At 41.9% G+C, this 18,461-nt stretch overlaps 80 pseudogenes; all 80 read left to right on the forward strand.

Annotated features, from left to right (window-relative positions):
• The first annotated feature begins 148 nt into the window (after positions 1–148).
• On the forward strand, positions 149–267 carry LOC142712185 (5S ribosomal RNA; annotated as a pseudogene).
• A 253-nt stretch (positions 268–520) lies between these two features.
• Positions 521–639, forward strand: LOC142712272 (5S ribosomal RNA; annotated as a pseudogene).
• A 67-nt stretch (positions 640–706) lies between these two features.
• LOC142712340 (5S ribosomal RNA) lies at positions 707–825 on the forward strand (annotated as a pseudogene).
• Positions 826–892: 67 nt separating this feature from the next.
• LOC142712349 (5S ribosomal RNA) lies at positions 893–1,011 on the forward strand (annotated as a pseudogene).
• Positions 1,012–1,264: 253 nt separating this feature from the next.
• LOC142712156 (5S ribosomal RNA) lies at positions 1,265–1,383 on the forward strand (annotated as a pseudogene).
• A 67-nt stretch (positions 1,384–1,450) lies between these two features.
• Positions 1,451–1,569, forward strand: LOC142712152 (5S ribosomal RNA; annotated as a pseudogene).
• Positions 1,570–1,636: 67 nt separating this feature from the next.
• LOC142712288 (5S ribosomal RNA) lies at positions 1,637–1,755 on the forward strand (annotated as a pseudogene).
• A 67-nt stretch (positions 1,756–1,822) lies between these two features.
• Positions 1,823–1,941, forward strand: LOC142712113 (5S ribosomal RNA; annotated as a pseudogene).
• Positions 1,942–2,008: 67 nt separating this feature from the next.
• On the forward strand, positions 2,009–2,127 carry LOC142712487 (5S ribosomal RNA; annotated as a pseudogene).
• A 67-nt stretch (positions 2,128–2,194) lies between these two features.
• LOC142712449 (5S ribosomal RNA) lies at positions 2,195–2,313 on the forward strand (annotated as a pseudogene).
• A 253-nt stretch (positions 2,314–2,566) lies between these two features.
• On the forward strand, positions 2,567–2,685 carry LOC142712140 (5S ribosomal RNA; annotated as a pseudogene).
• A 253-nt stretch (positions 2,686–2,938) lies between these two features.
• LOC142712255 (5S ribosomal RNA) lies at positions 2,939–3,057 on the forward strand (annotated as a pseudogene).
• Positions 3,058–3,124: 67 nt separating this feature from the next.
• On the forward strand, positions 3,125–3,243 carry LOC142712463 (5S ribosomal RNA; annotated as a pseudogene).
• Positions 3,244–3,496: 253 nt separating this feature from the next.
• On the forward strand, positions 3,497–3,615 carry LOC142712119 (5S ribosomal RNA; annotated as a pseudogene).
• Positions 3,616–3,682: 67 nt separating this feature from the next.
• Positions 3,683–3,801, forward strand: LOC142712132 (5S ribosomal RNA; annotated as a pseudogene).
• A 67-nt stretch (positions 3,802–3,868) lies between these two features.
• Positions 3,869–3,987, forward strand: LOC142712480 (5S ribosomal RNA; annotated as a pseudogene).
• Positions 3,988–4,054: 67 nt separating this feature from the next.
• Positions 4,055–4,173, forward strand: LOC142712431 (5S ribosomal RNA; annotated as a pseudogene).
• A 67-nt stretch (positions 4,174–4,240) lies between these two features.
• Positions 4,241–4,359, forward strand: LOC142712468 (5S ribosomal RNA; annotated as a pseudogene).
• A 67-nt stretch (positions 4,360–4,426) lies between these two features.
• On the forward strand, positions 4,427–4,545 carry LOC142712308 (5S ribosomal RNA; annotated as a pseudogene).
• Positions 4,546–4,612: 67 nt separating this feature from the next.
• On the forward strand, positions 4,613–4,731 carry LOC142712309 (5S ribosomal RNA; annotated as a pseudogene).
• Positions 4,732–4,798: 67 nt separating this feature from the next.
• LOC142712351 (5S ribosomal RNA) lies at positions 4,799–4,917 on the forward strand (annotated as a pseudogene).
• A 67-nt stretch (positions 4,918–4,984) lies between these two features.
• LOC142712148 (5S ribosomal RNA) lies at positions 4,985–5,103 on the forward strand (annotated as a pseudogene).
• A 67-nt stretch (positions 5,104–5,170) lies between these two features.
• Positions 5,171–5,289, forward strand: LOC142712229 (5S ribosomal RNA; annotated as a pseudogene).
• A 253-nt stretch (positions 5,290–5,542) lies between these two features.
• Positions 5,543–5,661, forward strand: LOC142712387 (5S ribosomal RNA; annotated as a pseudogene).
• Positions 5,662–5,728: 67 nt separating this feature from the next.
• LOC142712274 (5S ribosomal RNA) lies at positions 5,729–5,847 on the forward strand (annotated as a pseudogene).
• A 67-nt stretch (positions 5,848–5,914) lies between these two features.
• LOC142712477 (5S ribosomal RNA) lies at positions 5,915–6,033 on the forward strand (annotated as a pseudogene).
• A 67-nt stretch (positions 6,034–6,100) lies between these two features.
• Positions 6,101–6,219, forward strand: LOC142712220 (5S ribosomal RNA; annotated as a pseudogene).
• Positions 6,220–6,286: 67 nt separating this feature from the next.
• On the forward strand, positions 6,287–6,405 carry LOC142712352 (5S ribosomal RNA; annotated as a pseudogene).
• A 67-nt stretch (positions 6,406–6,472) lies between these two features.
• Positions 6,473–6,591, forward strand: LOC142712488 (5S ribosomal RNA; annotated as a pseudogene).
• A 253-nt stretch (positions 6,592–6,844) lies between these two features.
• LOC142712489 (5S ribosomal RNA) lies at positions 6,845–6,963 on the forward strand (annotated as a pseudogene).
• A 67-nt stretch (positions 6,964–7,030) lies between these two features.
• Positions 7,031–7,149, forward strand: LOC142712354 (5S ribosomal RNA; annotated as a pseudogene).
• Positions 7,150–7,216: 67 nt separating this feature from the next.
• Positions 7,217–7,335, forward strand: LOC142712179 (5S ribosomal RNA; annotated as a pseudogene).
• A 253-nt stretch (positions 7,336–7,588) lies between these two features.
• Positions 7,589–7,707, forward strand: LOC142712186 (5S ribosomal RNA; annotated as a pseudogene).
• A 67-nt stretch (positions 7,708–7,774) lies between these two features.
• Positions 7,775–7,893, forward strand: LOC142712285 (5S ribosomal RNA; annotated as a pseudogene).
• A 67-nt stretch (positions 7,894–7,960) lies between these two features.
• On the forward strand, positions 7,961–8,079 carry LOC142712374 (5S ribosomal RNA; annotated as a pseudogene).
• A 67-nt stretch (positions 8,080–8,146) lies between these two features.
• LOC142712461 (5S ribosomal RNA) lies at positions 8,147–8,265 on the forward strand (annotated as a pseudogene).
• A 67-nt stretch (positions 8,266–8,332) lies between these two features.
• On the forward strand, positions 8,333–8,451 carry LOC142712460 (5S ribosomal RNA; annotated as a pseudogene).
• A 67-nt stretch (positions 8,452–8,518) lies between these two features.
• LOC142712490 (5S ribosomal RNA) lies at positions 8,519–8,637 on the forward strand (annotated as a pseudogene).
• Positions 8,638–8,704: 67 nt separating this feature from the next.
• On the forward strand, positions 8,705–8,823 carry LOC142712219 (5S ribosomal RNA; annotated as a pseudogene).
• Positions 8,824–8,890: 67 nt separating this feature from the next.
• LOC142712141 (5S ribosomal RNA) lies at positions 8,891–9,009 on the forward strand (annotated as a pseudogene).
• A 67-nt stretch (positions 9,010–9,076) lies between these two features.
• Positions 9,077–9,195, forward strand: LOC142712263 (5S ribosomal RNA; annotated as a pseudogene).
• Positions 9,196–9,262: 67 nt separating this feature from the next.
• LOC142712453 (5S ribosomal RNA) lies at positions 9,263–9,381 on the forward strand (annotated as a pseudogene).
• A 67-nt stretch (positions 9,382–9,448) lies between these two features.
• On the forward strand, positions 9,449–9,567 carry LOC142712155 (5S ribosomal RNA; annotated as a pseudogene).
• Positions 9,568–9,634: 67 nt separating this feature from the next.
• LOC142712441 (5S ribosomal RNA) lies at positions 9,635–9,753 on the forward strand (annotated as a pseudogene).
• Positions 9,754–9,820: 67 nt separating this feature from the next.
• Positions 9,821–9,939, forward strand: LOC142712324 (5S ribosomal RNA; annotated as a pseudogene).
• A 589-nt stretch (positions 9,940–10,528) lies between these two features.
• LOC142712222 (5S ribosomal RNA) lies at positions 10,529–10,647 on the forward strand (annotated as a pseudogene).
• A 252-nt stretch (positions 10,648–10,899) lies between these two features.
• Positions 10,900–11,018, forward strand: LOC142712405 (5S ribosomal RNA; annotated as a pseudogene).
• Positions 11,019–11,457: 439 nt separating this feature from the next.
• LOC142712277 (5S ribosomal RNA) lies at positions 11,458–11,576 on the forward strand (annotated as a pseudogene).
• A 438-nt stretch (positions 11,577–12,014) lies between these two features.
• On the forward strand, positions 12,015–12,133 carry LOC142712191 (5S ribosomal RNA; annotated as a pseudogene).
• Positions 12,134–12,200: 67 nt separating this feature from the next.
• On the forward strand, positions 12,201–12,319 carry LOC142712292 (5S ribosomal RNA; annotated as a pseudogene).
• A 67-nt stretch (positions 12,320–12,386) lies between these two features.
• Positions 12,387–12,505, forward strand: LOC142712246 (5S ribosomal RNA; annotated as a pseudogene).
• A 67-nt stretch (positions 12,506–12,572) lies between these two features.
• LOC142712442 (5S ribosomal RNA) lies at positions 12,573–12,690 on the forward strand (annotated as a pseudogene).
• Positions 12,691–12,758: 68 nt separating this feature from the next.
• On the forward strand, positions 12,759–12,877 carry LOC142712176 (5S ribosomal RNA; annotated as a pseudogene).
• Positions 12,878–12,944: 67 nt separating this feature from the next.
• On the forward strand, positions 12,945–13,063 carry LOC142712107 (5S ribosomal RNA; annotated as a pseudogene).
• A 67-nt stretch (positions 13,064–13,130) lies between these two features.
• LOC142712478 (5S ribosomal RNA) lies at positions 13,131–13,249 on the forward strand (annotated as a pseudogene).
• Positions 13,250–13,316: 67 nt separating this feature from the next.
• On the forward strand, positions 13,317–13,435 carry LOC142712278 (5S ribosomal RNA; annotated as a pseudogene).
• Positions 13,436–13,873: 438 nt separating this feature from the next.
• On the forward strand, positions 13,874–13,992 carry LOC142712192 (5S ribosomal RNA; annotated as a pseudogene).
• Positions 13,993–14,059: 67 nt separating this feature from the next.
• Positions 14,060–14,178, forward strand: LOC142712158 (5S ribosomal RNA; annotated as a pseudogene).
• A 67-nt stretch (positions 14,179–14,245) lies between these two features.
• On the forward strand, positions 14,246–14,364 carry LOC142712247 (5S ribosomal RNA; annotated as a pseudogene).
• Positions 14,365–14,431: 67 nt separating this feature from the next.
• On the forward strand, positions 14,432–14,549 carry LOC142712443 (5S ribosomal RNA; annotated as a pseudogene).
• A 68-nt stretch (positions 14,550–14,617) lies between these two features.
• On the forward strand, positions 14,618–14,736 carry LOC142712177 (5S ribosomal RNA; annotated as a pseudogene).
• Positions 14,737–14,803: 67 nt separating this feature from the next.
• On the forward strand, positions 14,804–14,922 carry LOC142712230 (5S ribosomal RNA; annotated as a pseudogene).
• A 67-nt stretch (positions 14,923–14,989) lies between these two features.
• On the forward strand, positions 14,990–15,108 carry LOC142712413 (5S ribosomal RNA; annotated as a pseudogene).
• A 66-nt stretch (positions 15,109–15,174) lies between these two features.
• On the forward strand, positions 15,175–15,293 carry LOC142712142 (5S ribosomal RNA; annotated as a pseudogene).
• A 67-nt stretch (positions 15,294–15,360) lies between these two features.
• LOC142712231 (5S ribosomal RNA) lies at positions 15,361–15,479 on the forward strand (annotated as a pseudogene).
• A 67-nt stretch (positions 15,480–15,546) lies between these two features.
• LOC142712201 (5S ribosomal RNA) lies at positions 15,547–15,665 on the forward strand (annotated as a pseudogene).
• Positions 15,666–15,732: 67 nt separating this feature from the next.
• On the forward strand, positions 15,733–15,851 carry LOC142712400 (5S ribosomal RNA; annotated as a pseudogene).
• Positions 15,852–15,917: 66 nt separating this feature from the next.
• Positions 15,918–16,036, forward strand: LOC142712202 (5S ribosomal RNA; annotated as a pseudogene).
• A 67-nt stretch (positions 16,037–16,103) lies between these two features.
• On the forward strand, positions 16,104–16,222 carry LOC142712355 (5S ribosomal RNA; annotated as a pseudogene).
• A 67-nt stretch (positions 16,223–16,289) lies between these two features.
• LOC142712294 (5S ribosomal RNA) lies at positions 16,290–16,408 on the forward strand (annotated as a pseudogene).
• A 67-nt stretch (positions 16,409–16,475) lies between these two features.
• On the forward strand, positions 16,476–16,594 carry LOC142712271 (5S ribosomal RNA; annotated as a pseudogene).
• Positions 16,595–16,661: 67 nt separating this feature from the next.
• LOC142712214 (5S ribosomal RNA) lies at positions 16,662–16,780 on the forward strand (annotated as a pseudogene).
• A 67-nt stretch (positions 16,781–16,847) lies between these two features.
• LOC142712433 (5S ribosomal RNA) lies at positions 16,848–16,966 on the forward strand (annotated as a pseudogene).
• Positions 16,967–17,033: 67 nt separating this feature from the next.
• Positions 17,034–17,152, forward strand: LOC142712399 (5S ribosomal RNA; annotated as a pseudogene).
• A 67-nt stretch (positions 17,153–17,219) lies between these two features.
• On the forward strand, positions 17,220–17,338 carry LOC142712412 (5S ribosomal RNA; annotated as a pseudogene).
• A 253-nt stretch (positions 17,339–17,591) lies between these two features.
• Positions 17,592–17,710, forward strand: LOC142712361 (5S ribosomal RNA; annotated as a pseudogene).
• A 67-nt stretch (positions 17,711–17,777) lies between these two features.
• LOC142712491 (5S ribosomal RNA) lies at positions 17,778–17,896 on the forward strand (annotated as a pseudogene).
• Positions 17,897–17,963: 67 nt separating this feature from the next.
• LOC142712494 (5S ribosomal RNA) lies at positions 17,964–18,082 on the forward strand (annotated as a pseudogene).
• A 67-nt stretch (positions 18,083–18,149) lies between these two features.
• LOC142712350 (5S ribosomal RNA) lies at positions 18,150–18,268 on the forward strand (annotated as a pseudogene).
• Positions 18,269–18,335: 67 nt separating this feature from the next.
• On the forward strand, positions 18,336–18,454 carry LOC142712362 (5S ribosomal RNA; annotated as a pseudogene).
• The last annotated feature ends 7 nt before the right edge of the window (positions 18,455–18,461 follow it).

The following is an 18,461-nucleotide window of genomic DNA, read 5'->3' on the forward strand; positions in this document are numbered from 1 at the left end:
TAGATCGCAGAAGTTACACAGCTTAACGCTTCGCTAGTACCAGTGTGGGAGACTGTCTGGGAATCCGTGGTGCGGTTGACTTTTTATTATGTCGTTTAGATTTTGTTTCACAATAGATTAAATAGGACTATGGATTAAAGCATTTAACGTCAATGGCCATTCTAAGCTGAATGTGCCTGCTCTCGTCAGATCGCAGAAGTTACACAGCTTAAGGCCTCACCAGTACCAGTGTGGGAGACTGTCTGGGAATCCGTGGTGCGGTTGACTTTTTATTATGTCGTTTAGATTTTGTTTCACAATTGATTAAAAAGGACTATGGATTAAAGCATTTAATGTCAATGGCCATTCTAAGCTGAATGTGCCTGCTCTCGTCAGAACGCAGAAGTTACATAGCTTAAGGCCTCACCAGTACCAGTGTGGGAGAGTATCTGGGAATCCGTGGTGCGGTTGCATTTTTATTATGTCGTTTAGATTTTGTTTCACAATCGATTAAAAAGGACTATGGATTAAAGCATTTAATGTCAATGGCCATTCTAAGCTGAATGTCCCTGCTCTCGTCAGATCGCAGAAGTTACACAGCTTAAGGCCTCGCTAGTACCAGTGTGGGAGACTGTCTGGGAATCCGTGGTGCGGTTGAATTTTTATTATGTCGTTTAGATTTTGTTTCACAATAGATTAAATAGGACTATGGATTAAAGCATTTAACGGCAATGGCCATTCTAAGCTGAATGTGCCTGCTCTCGTCAGATCGCAGAAGTTACACAGCTTAAGGCCTCGCTAGTACCAGTGTGGGAGACTGTCTGGGAATCCGTGGTGCGGTTGAATTTTTATTATGTCGTTTAGATTTTGTTTCACAATCGATTAAAAAGGACTATGGATTAAAGCATTTAATGTCAATGGCCATTCTAAGCTGAATGTCCCTGCTCTCGTCAGATCGCAGAAGTTACACAGCTTAAGGCCTCACCAGTACCAGTGTGGGAGACTGTCTGAGAATCCGTGGTGCGGTTGACTTTTTATTATGTCGTTTAGATTTTGTTTCACAATTGATTAAAAAGGACTATGGATTAAAGCATTTAATGTCAATGGCAATTCTAAGCTGAATGTGCCTGCTCTCGTCAAAACGCAGAAGTTACACAGCTTAAGGCCTCACTAGTACCAGTGTGGGAGACTGTCTGGGAATCCATGGTGCGGTTGAATTTTTATTATGTCGTTTAGATTTTGTTTCACAATCGATTAAAAAGGACTATAGATTAAAGCATTTAATGTCAATGGCCATTCTAAGCTGAATGTCCCTGCTCTCGTCAGATCGCAGAAGTTACACAGCTTAAGGCCTCGCTAGTACCAGTGTGGGAGACTGTCTGGGAATCCGTGGTGCGGTTGACATTTTATTATGTCGTTTAGATTTTGTTTCACAATCGATTAAAAAGGACTATGGATTAAAGCATTTAATGTCAATCGCCATTCTAAGCTGAATGTGCCTGCTCTCGTCAGATCGCAGAAGTTACTCAGCTTAAGGCCTCGCTAGTACCAGTGTGGGAGACTGTCTGGGAATCCGTGGAGCGGTTGACTTTTTATTATGTCGTTTAGATTTTGTTTCACAATCGATTAAAAAGGACTATGGATTAAAGCAGTTAATGTCAATGGCAATTCTAAGCTGAATGTGCCTGCTCTCGTCAGATCGCAGAAGTTACACAGCTTAAGGCCTCGCTAGTACCAGTGTGGGAGACTGTCTTGGAATCCGTGGTGCGGTTGACTTTTTATTATGTCGTTTAGATTTTGTTTCACAATCGATTAAAAAGGACTATGGATTAAAGCATTTAATGTCAATGGCCATTCTAAGCTGAATGTGCCTGCTCTCGTCAGATCGCAGAAGTTACGCAGCTTAAGGCCTCGCTAGTACCAGTGTGGGAGACTGTCTGGGAATCCGTGGTGCGGTTGACTTTTTATTATGTCGTTTAGATTTTGTTTCACAATCGATTAAAAAGGACTATGGATTAAAGCATTTAATGTCAATGGCCATTCTAAGCTGAATGTGCCTGCTCTCGTCAGATCGCAGAAGTTACACAGCTTAAGGCCTCGCTAGTACCAGTGTGGGAGACTGTCTGGGAATCCGTGGTGCGGTTGACTTTTTATTATGTCGTTTAGATTTTGTTTCACAATCGATTAAAAAGGACTATGGATTAAAGCATTTAATGTCAATGGCCATTCTAAGCTGAATGTGCCTGCTCTCGTTAGATCGCAGAAATTACTCAGCTTAACGCCTCGCTAGTACCAGTGTGGGAGACTGTCTGGGAATCTGTGGTGCGGTTGACTTTTTATTATGTCGTTTAGATTTTGTTTCACAATCGATTAAAAAGGAATATGGATTAAAGCATTTAATGTCAATGGCCATTCTAAGCTGAATGTGCCTGCTCTCGTCAGATCGCAGAACTTACACAGCTTAAGGGCTCGCTAGTACCAGTGTGGGAGACTGTCTTGGAATCCGTGGTGCGGTTGACTTTTTATTATGTCGTTTAGATTTTGTTTCACAATCGATTAAAAAGGACTATGGATTAAAGCATTTAATGTCAATGGCCATTCTAAGCTGAATGTCCCTGCTCTCGTCAGATCGCAGAAGTTACACAGCTTAAGGCCTCGCTAGTACCAGTGTGGGAGACTGTCTGGGAATCCGTGGTGCGGTTGACTTTTTATTATGTTGTTTAGATTTTGTTTCACAATCGATTAAAAAGGACTATGGATTAAAGCATTTAACGTCAATGGCCATTCTAAGCTGAATGTGCCTGCTCTCGTCAGAACGCAGAAGTTACACAGCTTAAGACCTCGCTAGTACCAGTGTGGGAGACTGTCAGGAAATCCATGGTGCGGTTGAATTTTTATTATGTCGTTTAGATTTTGTTTCACAATTGATTAAAAAGGACTATGGATTAAAACATTTAACGTCAATGGCCATTCTAAGCTGCATGTGCCTGCTCTCGTCAGAACGCAGAAGTTACACAGCTTAAGGCCTCGCTAGTACCAGTGTGGGAGACTGTCTGGGAATCCGTGGTGCGGCTGACTTTTTATTATGTCGTTTAGATTTTGTTTCACAATCGATTAAAAAGGACTATGGATTAAAGCATTTAATGTCAATGGCCATTCTAAGCTGAATGTCCCTGCTCTCGTCAGATCGCAGAAGTTACACAGCTTAAGGCCTCGCTAGTACCAGTGTGGGAGACTGTCTGGGAATCCGTGGTGGGGTTCACTTTTTATTATGTCGTTTAGATTTTGTTTCACAATTGATTAAAAAGGACTATGGATTAAAGCATTTAACGTCAATGGCCATTCTAAGCTGAATGTGCCTGCTCTCGTCAGAATGCAGAAGTTACACAGCTTAAGACCTCGCTAGTACCAGTGTGGGAGACTGTCAGGGAATCCATGGTGCGGTTGAATTTTTATTATGTCGTTTAGATTTTGTTTCACAATTGATTAAAAAGGACTATGGATTAAAACATTTAACGTCAATGGCCATTCTAAGCTGCATGTGCCTGCTCTCGTCAGAACGCAGAAGTTACACAGCTTAAGGCCTCGCTAGTACCAGTGTGGGAGACTGTCTGGGAATCCGTGGTGCGGTTGACTTTTTATTATGTTGTTTAGATTTTGTTTCACAATCGATTAAAAAGGACTATGGATTAAAGCATTTAATGTCAATGGCCATTCTAAGCTGAATGTGCCTGCTCTCGTTAGATCGCAGAAGTTACACAGCTTAAGGCCTCGCTAGTACCAGTGTGGGAGACTGTCTGGGAATCCGTGGTGCGGTTGACTTTTTATTATGTCGTTTAGATTTTGTTTCACAATCGATTAAAAAGGACTATGGATTAAAGCATTTAATGTCAATGGCCATTCTAAGCTGAATGTGCCTGCTCTCGTAAGATCGCAGAAGTTACACAGCTTAACGCCTCGCTAGTACCAGTGTGGGAGACTGTCTGGGAATCCGTGGAGCGGTTGACTTATTATTATGTCGTTTAGATTTTGTTTCACAATAGATTAAATAGGACTATGGATTAAAGCATTTTTCGTCAATGGCCATTCTAAGCTGAATGTGCCTGCTCTCGTCAGATCGCAGAAGTTACACAGCTTAAGGCCTCGCTAGTACCAGTGAGGGAGACTGTCTGGGAATCAGTGGTGCGGTTGAATATTTATTAGGTCGTTTAGATTTTGTTTCACAATCGATTAAAAAGGACTATGGATTAAAGCATTTAATGTCAATGGCCATTCTAAGCTGAATGTGCCTGCTCTCGTTAGATCGCAGAAGTTACACAGCGTAATGCCTCGCTAGTACCAGTGTGGGAGACTGTCTGGGAATCCGTGGTGCGGTTGACTTTTTATTATGTCGTTTAGATTTTGTTTCACAATAGATTAAATAGGACTATGGATTAAAGCATTTAACGTCAATGGCCATTCTAAGCTGAATGTGCCTGCTCTCGTCAGATCGCAGAAGTTACACAGCTTAAGGCCTCGCTAGTACCAGTGTGGGAGACTGTCTGGGAATCCGTGGCGCGGTTGAATTTTTATTATGTCGTTTAGATTTTGTTTCACAATCGATTAAAAAGGACTATGGATTAAAGCATTTAATGTCAATGGCCATTCTAAGCTGAATGTCCCTGCTCTCGTAAGATCGCAGAAGTTACACAGCTTAAGGCCTCGCTAGTACCAGTGTGGGAGACTGTCTGGGAATCCGTGGTGCGGTTGCCTTTTTATTATGTCGTTTAGATTTTGTTTCACAATCGATTAAAAAGGACTATGGATTAAAGCATTTAATGTCAATGGCCATTCTAAGCTGAATGTGCCTGCTCTCGTTAGATCGCAGAAGTTACACAGCTTAACGCCTCGCTAGTACCAGTGTGGGAGACTGTCTGGGAATCCGTGGTGCGGTTGACTTTTTATTATGTAGTTTAGATTTTGTTTCACAATCGATTAAAAAGGACTATGGATTAAAGCATTTAATGTCAATGGCTATTCTAAGCTGAATGTGCCTGCTCTCGTCAGATCGCAGAAGTTACACAGCTTAAGGCCTCGCTAGTACCAGTGTGGGAGACTGTCTGGGAATCCGTGGTGCGGTTGACTTTTTATTATGTCGTTTAGATTTTGTTTCACAATCGATTAAAAAGGACTATGGATTAAAGCAATCAATGTCAATGGCCATTCTAAGCTGAATGTGCCTGCTCTCGTCAGATTGCAGAAGTTACACAGCTTAAGGCCTCGCTAGTACCAGTGTGGGAGACTGTCTGGGAATCCGTGGTGCGGTTGACTTTTTATTATGTCGTTTAGATTTTGTTTCACAATAGATTAAATAGGACTATGGATTAAAGCATTTAACGTCAATGGCCATTCTAAGCTGAATGTGCCTGCTCTCGTCAGATCGCAGAAGTTACACAGCTTAAGGCCTCACCAGTACCTGTGTGGTGAGACTGTCTGGGAATCCGTGGTGCGGTTGACTTTTATTATGTCGTTTAGATTTTGTTTCACAATTGATTAAAAAGGACTATGGATTAAAGCATTTAACGTCAATGGCCATTCTAAGCTGAATGTGCCTGCTCTCGTCAGAACGCAGAAGTTACACAGCTTAAGGCCTCGCTAGTACCAGTGTGGGAGAGTGTCTGGGAATCCGTGGTGCGGTTGAATTTTTATTATGTCGTTTAGATTTTGTTTCACAATCGATTAAAAAGGACTATGGATTAAAGCATTTAATGTCAATGGCCATTCTAAGCTGAATGTCCCTGCTCTCGTCAGATCGCAGAAGTTACACAGCTTAAGGCCTCGCTAGTACCAGTGTGGGAGACTGTCTGGGAATCCGTGGTGCGGTTGAATTTTTATTATGTCGTTTAGATTTTGTTTCACAATAGATTAAATAGGACTATGGATTAAAGCATTTAGCGTCAATGGCCATTCTAAGCTGAATGTGCCTGCTCTCGTCAGATCGCAGAAGTTACACAGCTTAAGGCCTCGCTTGTACCAGTGTGGGAGACTCTCTGAGAATCTGTGGTGCGGTTGAGTTTTTATTATGTTGTTTAGATTTTGTTTCACAATAGATTAAATAGGACTATGGATTAAGGCTTTTAAAGTCAATGGCCATTCTAAGCTGAATGTGCCTGCTCTCGTCAGATCGTAGAAGTTACACAGCTTAAGGCCTCGCTAGTACCAGTGTGGGAGACTGTCTGGGAATCCGTGGTGCGGTTGACTTTTTATTATGTCGTTTAGATTTTGTTTCACAATCGATTAAAAAGGACTATAGATTAAAGCATTTAATGTCAATGGCCATTCTAAGCTGAATGTGCCTGCTCTCGTTAGATCGCAGAAGTTACACAGCTTAACGCCTCGCTAGTACCAGTGTGGGAGACTGTCTGGGAATCCGTGGTGCGGTTGACTTTTTATTATGTCGTTTAGATTTTGTTTCACAATAGATTAAATAGGACTATGGATTAAAGCATTTAACGTCAATGGCCATTCTAAGCTGAATGTGCCTGCTCTCGTCAGATCGCAGAAGTTACACAGCTTAAGGCCTCGCTAGTACCAGTGTGGGAGACTGTCTGGGAATCCGTGGTGCGGTTGACTTTTTATTATGTCGTTTAGATTTTGTTTCACAATCGATTAAAAAGGACTATGGATTAAAGCATTTAATGTCAATGGCCATTCTAAGCTGAATGTGCCTACTCTCGTCAGATTGCAGAAGTTACACAGCTTAAGGCCTCGCTAGTACCAGTGTGGGAGACTGTCTTGGAATCCGTGGTGCGGTTGAGTTTTTATTATGTCGTTTAGATTTTGTTTCACAATCGATTAAAAAGGACTATGGATTAACGCATTTAATGTCAATGGCCATTCTAAGCTGAATGTGCCTGCTCTCGTCAGATCGCAGAAGTTACACAGCTTAAGGCCTCGCTAGTACCAGTGTGGGAGACTGTCTGGGAATCCGTGGTGCGGTTGACTTTTTATTATGTCGTTTAGATTTTGTTTCACAATCGATTAAAAAGGACTATGGATTAAAGCATTTAATGTCAATGGCCATTCTAAGCTGAATGTGCCTGCTCTCGTTAGATCGCAGAAGTTACACAGCTTAACGCCTCGCTAGTACCAGTGTGGGAGACTGTCTGGGAATCCGTGGTGCGGTTGACTTTTTATTATGTCGTTTAGATTTTGTTTCACAATCGATTAAAAAGGACTATGGATTAAAGCATTTAATGTCAATGGCCATTCTAAGCTGAATGTGCCTGCTCTCGTCAGAACACAGAAGTTACACAGCTTAAGGCCTCGCTAGTACCAGTGTGGGAGACTGTCTGGGAATCCGTGGTGCGGTTGACTTTTTATTATGTTGTTTAGATTTTGTGTCACAATAGATTAAATAGGATTTTGGATTAAGGCTTTTAATGTCAATGGCCATTCTAAGCTGAATTTGCCTGCCCTCGTTAGATCGCAGAAGTTACACAGCTTAACGCCTCGCTAGTACCAGTGTCGGAGACTGTCTGGGAATCCGTGTTGCGGTTGACTTTTTATTATGTCGTTTAGATTTTGTTTCACAATAGATTAAATAGGACTATGGATTAAAGCATTTAACGTCAATGGCCATTCTAAGCTGAATGTGCCTGCTCTCGTCAGATCGCAGAAGTTACACAGCTTAAGGCCTCACCAGTACCAGTGTGGGAGACTGTCTGGGAATCCGTGGTGCGGTTGACTTTTTATTATGTCGTTTAGATTTTGTTTCACAATTGATTAAAAAGGACTATGGATTAAAGCATTTAACGTCAATGGCCATTCTAAGCTGAACGTACCTGCTCTCGTCAGAACGCAGAAGTTACACAGCTTAAGGCCTCGCTAGTACCAGTGTGGGAGACTGTCTGGGAATCCATGGTGCGGTTGAATTTTTATTATGTCGTTTAGATTTTGTTTCACAATCGATTAAAAAGGACTATGGATTAAAGCATTTAATGTCAATGGCCGTTCTAAGCTGAATGTCCCTGCTCTCGTCAGATCGCAGAAGTTACACAGCTTAAGGCCTCGCTAGTACCAGTGTGGGAGACTGTCTGGGAATCCGTGGTGCGGTTGAATTTTTATTATGTCGTTTAGATTTTGTTTCACAATCGATTAAAAAGGACTATGGATTAAAGCATTTAATGTCAATGGCCATTCTAAGCTGAATGTCCCTTCTCTCGTCAGATCGCAGAAGTTACGCAGCGTAAGGCCTCGCTAGTACCAGTGTGGGAGACTGTCTGGGAATCCGTGGTGCGGTTGACTTTTTATTATGTCGTTTAGATTTTGTTTCACAATCGATTAAAAAGGACTATGGATTAAAGCATTTAATGTCAATGGCCATTCTAAGCTGAATGTCCCTTCTCTCGTCAGATCGCAGAAGTTACGCAGCATAAGGCCTCGCTAGTACCAGTGTGGGAGACTGTCTGGGAATCCGTGGTGCGGTTGACTTTTTATTATGTAGTTTCGATTTTGTTTCACAATAGATTAAATAGGACTATGGATTAAAGCATTTAACGTCAATGGCCATTCTAAGCTGAATGTGCCTGCTCTCGTCAGATCGCAGAAGTTACACAGCTTAAGGCCTCGCTAGTACCAGTGTGGGAGACTGTCTGGGAATCCGTGGTGCGGTTGACTTTTTATTATGTCGTTTAGATTTTGTTTCACAATAGATTAAATAGGACTATGGATTAAAGCATTTAACCTCAATGGCCATTCTAAGCTGAATGTGCCTGCTCTCGTCAGATCGCAGAAGTTACACAGCTTAAGGCCTCGCTAGTACCAGTGTGGGAGACTGTCTGGGAATCCGTGGTGCGGTTGAATTTTTATTATGTCGTTTAGATTTTGTTTCACAATCGATTAAAATGGACTATGGATTAAAGCATTTAATGTCAATGGCCATTCTAAGCTGAATGTCCCTGCTCTCGTCAGATCGCAGAAGTTACACAGCTTAAGGCCTCGCTAGTACCAGTGTGGGAGACTGTCTGGGAATCCGTGGTGCGGTTGACTTTTTATTATGTCGTTTAGATTTTGTTTCACAATCGATTAAAAAGGACTATGGATTAAATCATTTAATGTCAATGGCCATTCTAAGCTGAATGTGCCTGCTCTCGTCAGATCGCAGAAGTTACTCAGCTTAAGGCCTCGCTAGTACCAGTGTGGGAGACTGTCTGGGAATCCGTGGAGCGGTTGACTTTTTATTATGTCGTTTAGATTTTGTTTCACAATCGATTAAAAAGGACTATGGATTAAAGCATTTAATGTCAATGGCCATTCTAAGCTAAATGTGCCTGCTCTCGTCAGATTGCAGAAGTTACACAGCTTAAGGCCTCGCTAGTACCAGTGTGGGAGACTGTCTTGGAATCCGTGGTGCGGTTGACTTTTTATTATGTCGTTTAGATTTTGTTTCACAATCGATTAAAAAGGACTATGGATTAACGCATTTAATGTCAATGGCCATTCTAAGCTGAATGTGCCTGCTCTCGTCAGATCGCGGAAGTTACACAGCTTAAGGCCTCGCTAGTACCAGTGTGGGAGACTGTCTGGGAATCCGTGGTGCGGTTGACTTTTTATTATGTCGTTTAGATTTTGTTTCACAATCGATTAAAAAGGACTATGGATTAAAGCATTTAATGTCAATGGCCATTCTAAGCTGAATGTGCCTGCTCTCGTTAGATCGCAGAAGTTACACAGCTTAACGCCTCGCTAGTACCAGTGTGGGAGGCTGTCTGGGAATCCGTGGTGCGGTTGACTTTTTATTATGTCGTTTAGATTTTGTTTCACAATAGATTAAATAGGACTATGGATTAAAGCATTTAACGTCAATGGCCATTCTAAGCTGAATGTGCCTGCTCTCGTCAGATCGCAGAAGTTACACAGCTTAAGGCCTCGCTAGTACCAGTGTGGGAGACTGTCTGGGAATCAGTGGTGCGGTTGAATATTTATTATGTCGTTTAGATTTTGTTTCACAATCGATTAAAAAGGACTATGGATTAAAGCATTTAATGTCCCTGCTCTCGTCAGATTGCAGAAGTTACACAGCTTAAGGCCTCGCTAGTACCAGTGTGGGAGACTGTCTGGGAATCTGTGGTGCGGTTGACTTTTTATTATGTCGTTTAGATTTTGTTTCACAATCGATTAAAAAGGACTATGGATTAAAGCATTTAATGTCAATGGCCATTCTAAGCTGAATGTGCCTGCTCTCGTCAGAACGCAGAAGTTACACAGCTTAAGGCCTCGCTAGTACCAGTCTGGGAATCCGTGGTGCGGTTGCCTTTTTATTATGTTGTTTAGATTTTGTTTCACAATAGATTAAATAGGACTTTGGATTAAGGCTTTTAATGTCAATGGCCATTCTAAGCTGAATTTGCCTTCTCTCGTTAGATCGCAGAAGTTACACAGCTTAACGCCTCGCTAGTACCAGTGTGGGAGACTGTCTGGGAATCCGTGGTGCGGTTGACTTTTTATTATGTCGTTTAGATTTTGTTTCACAATAGATTAAATAGGACTATGGATTAAAGCATTTAACGTCAATGGCCATTCTAAGCTGAATGTGCCTGCTCTCGTCAGATCGCAGAAGTTACACAGCTTAAGGCCTCACCAGTACCTGTGTGGGAGACTGTCTGGGAATCCGTGGTGCGGTTGACTTTTATTATGTCGTTTAGATTTTGTTTCACAATTGATTAAAAAGGACTATGGATTAAAGCATTTAACGTCAATGGCCATTCTAAGATGAATGTGCCTGCTCTCGTCAGAACGCAGAAGTTACACAGCTTAAGGCCTCGCTAGTACCAGTGTGGGAGAGTGTCTGGGAATCCGTGGTGCGGTTGAATTTTTATTATGTCGTTTAGATTTTGTTTCACAATCGATTAAAAAGGACTATGGATTAAAGCATTTAATGTCAATGGCCATTCTAAGCTGAATGTGCCTGCTCTCGTTAGATCGCAGAAGTTACACAGCTTAACGCCTCGCTAGTACTAGTGTGGGAGACTGTCTGGGAATCCGTGGTGTGGTTGACTTTTTATTATGTCGTTTAGATTTTGTTTCACAATAGATTAAATAGGACTATGGATTAAGGCTTTTAATGTCAATGGCCATTCTAAGCTAAATGTGCCTGCTCTCGTCAGATCGCAGAAGTTACACATCTTAAAGCCTCGCTAGTACCAGTGTGGGAGACTGTCTGGGAATACGTGGTGCGGTTGAATTTTTATTATGTCGTTTAGATTTTGTTTCACAATCGATTAAAAAGGACTATGGATTAAAGCATTTAATGTCGATGGCCATTCTAAGCTGAATGTGCCTGCTCTCGTTAGGTCGCAGAAGTTACACAGCTTAAGGCCTCGCTAGTACGAGTGTGGGAGACTGTCTGGGAATCCATGGTGAGGTTGACTTTTTATTATGTCGTTTAGATTTTGTTTCACAATAGATTAAATAGGACTATGGATTAAAGCATTTAACGTCAATGGCCATTCTAAGCTGAATGTGCCTGCTCTCGTCAGATCGCAGAAGTTACACAGCTTAAGCCCTCGCTAGTACCAGTGTGGGAGACTGTCTGGGAATCCGTGGTGCAGTTGACTTTTTGTTATGTCGTTTAGATTTTGTTTCACAATTGATTAAAAAGGACTATGGATTAAAGAATTTAATGTCAATGGCCATTCTAAGCTGAATGTCCCTGCTCTCGTCAGATGGCAGAAGTTACACAGCTTAAGGCCTTGCTAGTACGAGTGTGGGAGACTGTCTGGGAATCCGTGGTGAGGTTGACTTTTTATTATGTTGTTTAGATTTTGTTTCACAATAGATTAAATAGGACTATGGATTAAGGCTTTTAATGTCAATGGCCATTCTAAGCTGAGTGTGCCTGCTCTCGTTAGATCGCAAAAGTTACACAGCTTAAGGCCTCGCTAGTACCAGTGTGGGAGACTGTCTGGGAATCCGTGGTGCGTTGAATTTTTATTATGTCGTTTAGATTTTGTTTCACAATCGATTAAAAAGGACTATGGATTAAAGCATTTAATGTCAATGGCCATTCTAAGCTGAATGCCCCTGCTCTCGTCAGATCGCAGAAGTTACACAGCCTAAGGCCTCGCTAGTACCAGTGTGGGAGACTGTCTGGGAATCCGTGGTGCAGTTGACTTTTTATTATGTTGTTTCGATTTTGTTTCACAATCGATTAAAAAGGACTATGGATTAAAGCATTTAATGTCAATGGCCATTCTAAGCTGAATGTCCCTGCTCTCGTCAGATCGCAGAAGGTACACAGCTTAAGGCCTCACTAGTACCAGTGTGGGAGACTGTCTGGGAATCCGTGGTGCGGTTGACTTTTTATTATGTCGTTTAGATTTTGTTTCACAATCGATTAAAAAGGACTATGAATTAAAGCATTTAATGTCAATGGCCATTCTAAGCTGAATGTGCCTGCTCTCGTCAGATCGCAGAAGTTACACCGCTTAAGGCCTCGCTAGTACCAGTGTGGGAGACTGTCTGGGAATCCGTGGTGCGGTTGACTTTTTATTATGTCGTTTAGATTTTGTTTCACAATAGATTAAATAGGACTATGGATTAAAGCATTTAACGTCAATGGCCATTCTAAGCTGAATGTGCCTGCTCTCGTCAGAACGCAGAAGTTACACAGCTTAAGGCCTCGCTAGTACCAGTGTGGGAGACTGTCTGGGAATCCGTGGTGCGCTTGCCTTTTTATTATGTCGTTTAGATTTTGTTTCACAATCGATTAAAAAGGACTATGGATTAAAGCATTTAATGTCAATGGCTATTCTAAGCTGAATGTGCCTGCTCTCGTCAGATCGCAGAAGTTACACAGCTTAAGGCCTCGCTAGTACCAGTGTGGGAGACTGTTTGGGAATCCGTGGTGCGGTTGACTTTTTATTATGTCGTTTAGATTTTGTTTCACAATCGATTAAAAAGGACTATGGATTAAAGCATTTAATGTCAATGGCCATTCTAAGCTGAATGTGCCTGCTCTCGTCAGATCGCAGAAGTTACACAGCTTAAGGCCTCGCTAGTACCAGGGTGGGAGACTGTCTGGGAATCCGTGGTGCGGTTGACTTTTTATTATGTCGTTTAGATTTTGTTTCACAATAGATTAAATAGGACTATGGATTAAAGCATTTAATGTCAATGGCCATTCTAAGCTGAATGTGCCTGCTCTCGTTAGGTCGCAGAAGTTACACAGCTTAAGGCCTCGCTAGTACGAGTGTGGGAGACTGTCTGGGAATCCATGGTGCGGTTGACTTTTTATTATGTCGTTTAGATTTTGTTTCACAATAGATTAAATAGGACTATGGATTAAAGCATTTAACGTCAATGGCCATTCTAAGCTGAATGTGCCTGCTCTCGTCAGATCGCAGAAGTTACACAGCTTAAGCCCTCGCTAGTACCAGTGTGGGAGACTGTCTGGGAATCCGTGGTGCAGTTGACTTTTTGTTATGTCGTTTAGATTTTGTTTCACAATTGATTAAAAAGGACTATGGATTAAAGAATTTAATGTCAATGGCCATTCTAAGCTGAATGTCCCTGCTCTCGTCAGATGGCAGAAGTTACACAGCTTAAGGCCTTGCTAGTACGAGTGTGGGAGACTGTCTGGGAATCCGTGGTGAGGTTGACTTTTTATTATGTTGTTTAGATTTTGTTTCACAATAGATTAAATAGGACTATGGATTAAGGCTTTTAATGTCAATGGCCATTCTAAGCTGAGTGTGCCTGCTCTCGTTAGATCGCAAAAGTTACACAGCTTAAGGCCTCGCTAGTACCAGTGTGGGAGACTGTCTGGGAATCCGTGGTGCGTTGAATTTTTATTATGTCGTTTAGATTTTGTTTCACAATCGATTAAAAAGGACTATGGATTAAAGCATTTAATGTCAATGGCCATTCTAAGCTGAATGCCCCTGCTCTCGTCAGATCGCAGAAGTTACACAGCCTAAGGCCTCGCTAGTACCAGTGTGGGAGACTGTCTGGGAATCCGTGGTGCAGTTGACTTTTTATTATGTTGTTTCGATTTTGTTTCACAATCGATTAAAAAGGACTATGGATTAAAGCATTTAATGTCAATGGCCATTCTAAGCTGAATGTCCCTGCTCTCGTCAGATCGCAGAAGTTACACAGCTTAAGGCCTCACTAGTACCAGTGTGGGAGACTGTCTGGGAATCCGTGGTGCGGTTGACTTTTTATTATGTCGTTTAGATTTTGTTTCACAATCGATTAAAAAGGACTATGAATTAAAGCATTTAATGTCAATGGCCATTCTAAGCTGAATGTGCCTGCTCTCGTCAGATCGCAGAAGTTACACCGCTTAAGGCCTCGCTAGTACCAGTGTGGGAGACTGTCTGGGAATCCGTGGTGCGGTTGACTTTTTATTATGTCGTTTAGATTTTGTTTCACAATAGATTAAATAGGACTATGGATTAAAGCATTTAACGTCAATGGCCATTCTAAGCTGAATGTGCCTGCTCTCGTCAGAACGCAGAAGTTACACAGCTTAAGGCCTCGCTAGTACCAGTGTGGGAGACTGTCTGGGAATCCGTGGTGCGCTTGCCTTTTTATTATGTCGTTTAGATTTTGTTTCACAATCGATTAAAAAGGACTATGGATTAAAGCATTTAATGTCAATGGCTATTCTAAGCTGAATGTGCCTGCTCTCGTCAGATCGCAGAAGTTACACAGCTTAAGGCCTCGCTAGTACCAGTGTGGGAGACTGTTTGGGAATCCGTGGTGCGGTTGACTTTTTATTATGTCGTTTAGATTTTGTTTCACAATCGATTAAAAAGGACTATGGATTAAAGCATTTAATGTCAATGGCCATTCTAAGCTGAATGTGCCTGCTCTCGTCAGATCGCAGAAGTTACACAGCTTAAGGCCTCGCTAGTACCAGGGTGGGAGACTGTCTGGGAATCCGTGGTGCGGTTGACTTTTTATTATGTCGTTTAGATTTTGTTTCACAATAGATTAAATAGGACTATGGATTAAAGCATTTAACGTCAATGGCCATTCTAAGCTGAATGTGCCTACTCTCGTCAGATCGCAGAAGTTACTCAGCTTAAGGCCTCGCTAGTACCAGTGTGGGAGACTGTCTGGGAATCCGTGGTGTGGTTGACTTTTTATTATGTTGTTTAGATTTTGTTTCACAGTAGATTAAATAGGACTATGGATTAAGGCTTTAATGTCAATGGCCATTCTAAGCTGAATGTCCCTGCTCTCGTCAGATCGCAGAAGTTACACAGCTTAAGGCCTCGCTAGTACCAGTGTGGGAGACTGTCTGGGAATCCGTGGTGCGGTTGACTTTTTATTATGTCGTTTAGATTTTGTTTCACAATCGATTAAATAAGACTATGGATTAAAGCATTTAACGTCAATGGCCATTCTAAGCTGAATGTGCCTGCTCTCGTCAGATTGCAGAAGTTACACAGCTTAAGGCCTCGCTAGTACCAGTGTGGGAGACTGTCTGGGAATCCGTGGTGCGGTTGACTTTTTATTATGTCGTTTAGATTTTGTTTCACAATAGATTAAATAGGACTATGGATTAAGGCTTTTAATGTCAATGGCCATTCTAAGCTGAATGTGCCTGCTCTCGTCAGATCGCAGAAGTTACACAGCTTAAGGCCTCGCTAGTACCAGTGTGGGAGACTGTCTGGGAATCCGTGGTGCGGTTTACTTTTTATTATGTCGTTTAGATTTTGTTTCACAATCGATTAAAAAGGACTATGGATTAAAGCATTTAATGTCAATGGCCATTCTAAGCTGAATGTGCCTGCTCTCGTTAGATCGCAGAAGTTACACAGCTTAATGCCTTGCTAGTACCAGTGTGGGAGACTGTCTGGGAATCCGTGGTGCGGTTGACTTTTTATTATGTTGTTTAAATTTTGTTTCACAGTAGATTAAATAGGACTATGGATTAAGGCTTTAATGTCAATGGCCATTCTAAGCTGAATGTGCCTGCTCTCGTCAGATCGCAGAAGTTACACAGCTTAAGGCCTCGCTAGTACCAGTGTGGGAGACTGTCTGGGAATCCGTGGTGCGGTTTACTTTTTATTATGTCGTTTAGATTTTGTTTCACAATCGATTAAAAAGGACTATGGATTAAAGCATTTAATGTCAATGGCCATTCTAAGCTGAATGTGCCTGCTCTCGTTAGATCGCAGAAGTTACACAGCTTAACGCCTCGCTAGTACCAGTGTGGGAGACTGTCTGGGAATCCGTGGTGCGGTTGACTTTTTATTATGTTGTTTAGATTTTGTTTCACAATAGATTAAATAGGACTATGGATTAAAGCATTTAACGTCAATGGCAATTCTAAGCTGAATGTGCCTGCTCTCGTCAGATCGCAGAAGTTACACAGCTTAAGGCCTCGCTAGTACGAGTGTGGGAGACTGTCTGGGAATCCGTGGTGCGGTTGACTTTTTATTATGTTGTTTAGATTTTGTTTCACAATAGATTAAATAGGACTATGGATTAAGGCTTTTAATGTCAATGGCCATTCTAAGCTGAGTGTGCCTGCTCTCGTCAGATCGCAGAAGTTACACAGCTTAAGGCCTCGCTAGTACCAGTGTGGGAGACTGTCTGGGAATCCGTGGTGCGGTTGCCTTTTTATTATGTTGTTTAGATTTTGTTTCACAATAGATTAAATAGGACTATGGATTAAGGCTTTTAATGTCAATGGCCATTCTAAGCTGAATGTGCCTGCTCTCGTCAGATCGCAGAAGTTATACAGCTTAAGGTCTCGCTAGTACCAGTGTGGGAGACTGTCTGGGAATCCGTGGTGCGGTTGACTTTTTATTATGTCGTTTAGATTTTGTTTCACAATCGATTAAATAGGACTATGGATTAAAGCATTTAACGTCAATGGCAATTCTAAGCTGAATGTGCATGCTCTCGTCAGATCGCAGAAGTTACACAGCTTAAGGCCTCGCTAGTACCAGTGTGGGAGACTGTCTGGGAATACGTGGTGCGGTTGAATATTTATTATGTCGTTTAGATTTTGTTTCACAATCGATTAAAAAGGACTATGGATTAAAGCGTTTAATGTCAATGGCCATTCTAAGCTGAATGTCCCTGCTCTCGTCAGATCGCAGAAGTTACACAGCTTAAGGCCTCGCTAATACCAGTGTGGGAGACTGTCTGTGAATCCGTGGTGCGGTTGACTTTTTATTATGTCGTTTAGATTTTGTTTCACAATCGATTAAAAAGGACTATGGATTAAAGCATTTAATGTCAATGGCCATTCTAAGCTGAATGTGCCTGCTCTCGTTAGATCGCAGAAGTTACACAGCTTAACGCCTCGCTAGTACCAGTGTGGGAGACTGGCTGGGAATCCGTGGTGCGGTTGACTTTTTATTATGTCGTTTAGATTTTGTTTCACAATAGATTAAATAGGACTATGGATTAAAGGATTTAACGTCAATGGCCATTCTAAGCTGAATGTGCCTGCTCTCGTCAGATCGCAGAAGTTACACAGCTTAAGTCCTCGCTAGTACCAGTGTGGGAGACTGTCTGGGAATCCGTGGTGGGGTTGAATTTTTATTATGTCGTTTAGATTTTGTTTCACAATCGATTAAAAAGGACTATGGATTAAAGCATTTAATGTCAATGGCCATTCTAAGCTGAATGTCCCTGCTCTCGTCGGATCGCAGAAGTTACACAGCTTAAGGCCTCGCTAGTACCAGTGTGGGAGACTGTCTGGGAATCCATGGTGCGGTTGACTTTTTATTATGTCGTTTAGATTTTGTTTCACAATCGATTAAAAAGGACTATGGATTAAAGCATTTATTGTCAATGGCCATTCTAAGCTGAATGTGCCTGCTCTCGTCAGATCGCAGAAGTTACACAGCTTAAGGCCTCGCTAGTACCAGTGTGGGAGACTGTCTGGGAATCCGTGGTGCGGTTGACTTTTTATTAAGTCGTTTAGATTTTGTTTCACAATAGATTAAATAGGACTATGGATTAAAGCATTTAACGTCAATGGCCATTCTAAGCTGAATGTGCCTGCTCTCGTCAGATCGCAGAAGTTACACAGCTTAAGGCCTCGCTAGTACCAGTGTGGGAGACTGTCTGGGAATCCGTGGTGCGGTTGACTTTTTATTATGTCGTTTAGATTTTGTTTCACAATCGATTAAAAAGGACTATGGATTAAAGCGTTTAATGTCAATAGCCATTCAAAGCTGAATGTCCCTGCTCTCGTCAGATCGCAGAAATTACACAGCTTAAGGCCTCGCTAGTACCAGTGTGGGAGACTGTCTGGGAATCCGTGGTGCGGTAGACTTTTTATTATGTCGTTTAGATTTTGTTTCACAATCGATTAAAAAGGACTATGGATTAAAGCATTTAATGTCAATGGCCATTCTAAGCTGAATGTCCCTGCTCTCGTCGGATCGCAGAAGTTACACAGCTTAAGGCCTCGCTAGTACCAGTGTGGGAGACTGTCTGGGAATCCATGGTGCGGTTGACTTTTTATT

The sequence above is a fragment of the Rhinoderma darwinii genome, unplaced genomic scaffold (assembly GCF_050947455.1).
Source record: "Rhinoderma darwinii isolate aRhiDar2 unplaced genomic scaffold, aRhiDar2.hap1 Scaffold_4314, whole genome shotgun sequence".
NCBI classification, from domain to species: Eukaryota; Metazoa; Chordata; class Amphibia; order Anura; family Rhinodermatidae; genus Rhinoderma; species Rhinoderma darwinii.